This window comes from Bubalus kerabau, chromosome X (assembly GCF_029407905.1).
Source record: "Bubalus kerabau isolate K-KA32 ecotype Philippines breed swamp buffalo chromosome X, PCC_UOA_SB_1v2, whole genome shotgun sequence".
Taxonomy (NCBI): Eukaryota; Metazoa; Chordata; class Mammalia; order Artiodactyla; family Bovidae; genus Bubalus; species Bubalus kerabau.
The window spans coordinates 60,234,128-60,239,469 of record NC_073647.1 but is presented as its reverse complement, the minus strand read 5'-3'; the positions used below and the strand labels follow the sequence as shown (position 1 = coordinate 60,239,469).

At 35.6% G+C, this 5,342-nt stretch overlaps 1 pseudogene; it reads right to left on the bottom strand.

Annotated features, from left to right (window-relative positions):
- Nucleotides 1–375: 375 nt before the first annotated feature.
- LOC129639867 (CDC42 small effector protein 2-like) lies at nucleotides 376–626 on the bottom strand (annotated as a pseudogene).
- Between the last annotated feature and the right edge of the window lie 4,716 nt (nucleotides 627–5,342).

Here is a 5,342-nt window from a genome sequence, read left to right as displayed (position 1 = left end):
TGTGTTTACGGGTTGCATACCTTCTAAAATATACATAAGTGGTGACAAATTAATAAATAATAGCAGGTCTTTACTTACCAATAAAATCAATAAGGCAGAGGGATTGAAGGTGGAAAGAGAAAAATGTGAGGGAAGAATGCCAAACAGTGCTAGCATTCACAAAAAAGATCATGCTAAAATCAGATCCATATTCATAAAAATCAATTAAGCTACAATCCAAAGAACTCTGTCCAGGAGTCCAAAAGCATGCATGCCAGCTGAAGGAAATACAGGAATCTTCTGACAAGTTTCTTCAGAGTAGAACAGTAAGATGTCACTGGAGCAATCACAACAGGATGAACAAGACGCCATCACAGTTTGAGGAAAAGTCCGGGACTATCCTGCCTTCATGTCCACCAGGTGCATCTGCACGTTGGTGGCCATGCCACCCCCCATAGCCTCCCTTGGACTATATATAGTTCTGCATGGAACTGACAGAATTCATCCCACTGAACAAGTTGCCACATGAGCCATATGTGCAAGAAGTTTGTGGGCTCTCCAATCATACTTCAGTCAATCCGCCGGTGCCTTTTTGGCTGAGGCTGTTCTGCAATACAGCAGTTGAAATGCAACCAGAATTCACTCATGCTGATAGTCCAAGTTATAAACAAGCACCATATATAGCTGTTGTTATTTTGAGGTATGTTCCTTCTATTCCTGCTTTCTGGAGAGTTTTTTTTTTTTTTTTTGATCATAAATGGGTCTTGAATTTTATCAAAGGCTTTTCTGCATCTATTGAGATAACCATATGGTTTTTACCTTTCAATTTGTTAATGTGGTGTATTACATTGATGGATTTGCAGATATTAAAGAATCCTTGCATTCCTAGGATAAAGCCCACTTGGTCATGATGTGTGATCATTTTAATATGTTGTTAGATTCTGTTTGCTAGAATTTTGATAAGGCTGTTTGCATCTATGTTCATCAGTGATAACCCAGAGCAAACATTATCCTCAATTGTGGAAAATTGAAAGCAGGACCCCTAAAGTCAGGAACAATGCAAGGGTACCCACTCTCAACACACTATTCAACATAGTTTTGGAAGTTTGGGCCACAGCAATCAGACAAGAAAAAGAAAAGGAATACAGATGGGAAAAGAAGTTAAACTCTCACTGTTTGCATATGACATGATCCTCTACATAGAAAACCCTAAAGACTCTACCAGAATATTACTAGAGATCATCAAAGAATATAGTGAAGTTGTAGGATATAAAAGTAACACACAGAAATCCCTTACATTCCTATACACTAACAATGAGAAAACGGAAAGAGAAATTAAGGAAACAATTCCATTCACCCGTGCAACGAAAAGAATAAAATACTTAGGAATATATCTACCTAAAGAAACAAAAGACCTATATATAGAAAACTATAAAATACTGATGAAAGAAATCAAAGAGAGCACAAATAGGTGGAGACATATACCATGTTCATGGATTGTAAGAATCAATATAGTGAAAATGAATATGCTACCCAAAGTAATCTATAGATTCAATGAAATCCCTATCAAACTACCAACGGTATTTTTCACAGAACTAGAACAGATAATTTAACAATTTGTATGGAAATACAAAAAACCTTGAATAGCCAAAGAAATCTTGAGAAAGAAGAATGGAACAGGAGGAATCAACCTGCCTGACTTCAGGCTCTACTACAAAGCTACAGTCATCAAAACAGTATGGTACTGGCACAAAGACAGAAATATAGATCAATGGAACAAAATAGAAAGCCCAGAGAGAAATCCACGCACCTATGGACACCTTATTTTTTACAAAGGAGGCAAGGATATACAATGGAGAAAAGACAATCTCTTTAACAAGTGGTGCTGGGAAAACTGGTCAATCACTTGTCAAAAAAATGAAACTAGGAAACTTTCTAACACCATACACAAAAATAAAGTCAAAATGGATTAAAGATGTAAATGTAACATGAGAAACTATAAAACTCCTAGAGGAAAATACAGGCAAAGCACTTTCCAAAATAAATCACAGCAGGATCCTCTATGACCCAACTCCCAGAGTAATGGAAATAAAAGCAAAAATAAACAAATGGGACCTAATTAAACTTAAAAGCTATTGCACAACGAAGGAAACTATAAGCAAAGTGAAAAGACAGCCTTCAGAATGGGAGAAAATAATAGCAAACGAAGCAACTGACAAAGAATTAATCTCAAAAATATATAAGCAACTCCTGAACCTCAACTCCAGAAAAATAAAAGACCCAATGAAAAAATGGGCCTAAGAACTAAACAGACAGTTCTCCAAAGAAGACATTCAGATGGCTAACAAACACATGAAAAGATGCTCAATATCACTCATTATCATAGAAATGCAAATCAAAACCACAATGAGGTACCATCTCACACCCGTCAGAAGGGTTGCTATCCAAAAATCTGCAAAGAATAAATGCTGGAGAGGGTGGGGAGAAAAGGCAACCCTCTTACACTGTTGGTGGGAATGCAAACTAGTACAACCACTATGGAGAACAGTGTGGAGATTCCTTAAAAAAACTGGAAATAGAACTGCCATATGACCCAGTGATCCCATTGCTGGGCATATACACCGAGGAAATCAGAATCGAAAGAGACACATGTACCCCAATATTTATTGCAGCACTATTTATAATAGCCAGGACATGGAAGCAACCTGGATGTCCATCAGCACACTAATGAATAAGAAAGCTGTGGTACATATACACAGTGGAATATTACTCAGCCATTAATAAAGAATACATTTGAATCATTTCTAATGAGGTGGATAAAACTGGAATCTATTATACAGAGTTAAATAACCCAGAACATAAAACACCAATCAAGTATACTAACACATGTATATGGAATTTAGAAAGATGGTAATGATAACCCTATATGCGAGACAACAAAAGAGATACAAATGTATAAAACAGTCTTTTGGACTCTGTGGGAGAAGGCGAGGGTGGGATGATCTGAGAGAATAGCATTGAAACACGTATATTATCATATATGAAACATGTCACCAGTCCAGGTTTGATGCATGAGACAGGGTGCTCAGGGTTGATGCACTGGGATGACCCAGAGGGATGGGATGGGGAGGAAGGTGGGAGGGAGGTTCAGGATGGGGAGCACATATAAACCCATGGCTTATTCATATCAATGTATGGCAAAAACCACTGCAATAAGGTAAAGTAATTAGCCTCAAACTAAATTAATTTTAAAAAATGAACCACACAAGTATCTTGAGGATATTTTCATAGTTTTAAAAGAATGCCAACTCAGAAAACAGTGACACACAAAATTAAGATACAGAAACTTGTCAGAATCAGGGGACCAGACAAGTCAGAACAAAAAGTAGTATATCTTGGTATAGCTTTCTCATGTCTTCAATTCCCTAAGGCAATATTGTTTCATTAAGATTGTATTGTTCACACATGATGGGTCCCTGCAAGTCTGAAAAAAATGAAAAATTTCCCATAAAACAAATTTTTATCTTTGGGACCTACCTTACTTTTCCAGAAGAATTTATGCTGACAATCAATGCATTTTGCCTATTTAATTCTTAAAATAAAGAACTAAAAATATCTACATTGTCATTTGGAGAAAAAGTAACTCCTGTTTTCAGGTACTCCATGAAATTCATATCGTAGTTCTCAAGTTATCTACAAGGCACTTTATAGACTTTAACTCAGTTTATTCTTGCAACAATCAAGTGAGTTAGGCATTGTTATTTCAATTTTCTATATGAAGAAAAGAGGCTCAAATAAATTGTATTAGACCACAGAGGTAGTGAGTTGCAAAGTTGAGTAACTGTGTTCATAAAGGGTATCTAGAGAAATAGATCCAACAGGATGTGCTTATTAATAAAGATTTATAATAAAGAATTGGTAAATAATAATTATTATATCTGGTAGGCCAAATCTGCATTGTGGGTCAGCAGGCTTGAGAGTAAGGAGAGTCAATGGTGAAGAAGAAGTCCAATGACATACTACTGGAGGTTTCTCTCTTGCTCAAGGAGGGTTTCTTTTTATTTGCTCTATTCTAGCCTTCAACTGATTAAATGAGGCCCATCCACATTATGAAGGGTGATGTACTTATTCAAAACCCACTTATTTAAATGTTACTGTCATTCAAAAACACCCTCCAAACTCACATATAAAAATAACCATCACAGATATAAACCTAGGAAGTCTGATTACAGAGATTTTTATAATTTTGAGTTTTTAACATGTAAATGTCTATAATTATTTCTAATGTGCTATTTAAGCCTCACAACACTCTCATGAGGTCAATACTCTTATGATCCTTATTTTACAAATGAAGAGAGTGATGCTTGAGAAATGAATAAATTAGCATATAGTTACACAGCAAGTAAACATTAAAGCTATAATTAGAGTGCAAGTTTTTTGAATAAAAAATTTAAATTTTATTTTAAAAATAAAAATCCTATTGTATATATAATAACGTATTTCCTTTGCAAAGCAAAACCCTATGATCTTCATTGTGGAGATCACAATGGATCACATTGATCACAGTGGAGATAATAAAAAGTTAATTGACAAATGGCCATACATGTGGTAAGTCCACTTCTAAAGATTTTACAGTATGTGCTATGATCATCCTCATTTTACAGATGAAAAAACTGAGACATAGAGATGTGAGTGGCAGAGTGAGAACTCAAACCAAGGTAGTCTGATTCTGGAGCCTGGGCCTTTTACCTCTGTTAATAGCATTTTTGCAGAATTGCTACTAATAGTAAGCATAAAAAATAAGGACACAGTATTTCCAGTACATCAGTGAAAGCTATAGAGACATAAAGGAAGGCAAAATAAAAGTACTTAGGGAGTCTTCAAAAATATAACTAAAGTCCAACATACTAATCATTATGGAAATTCAAATCAAAACCACAATGAGATAGCACCTCAGCCTATCAGAAATGGCTATTGCCAAAAAGACAACAAATAAAAAGTCTTGGAGAGGATGTGGAGAAAAGGGAACTTTTATGCATTGTTGGTGAGAATGTATATAGCTGTAGACACTATAGAAAAGACTGATGGTTTCTCAAAAGTTGAAAACAGAACTACCATATGATTCAGAATTTCATTCCTGGGCATTTAGTCAATGAAAACAAAACACTAAGTCAAAGTGTTATATGCACTCTTATGTCCATTTCAACATTATTTACAATAGCCAAAATATGGAAGCAATCAAAGTGCCTAAAAATATACATACATAATGGAATATTCAGTTCAGTTGAGTTCAGTTCAGTCACTCAGTCGTGTCCGACTCTTTGCGACCCCATGAATCGTAGAACGCCAGGCCTCCCTGTCCA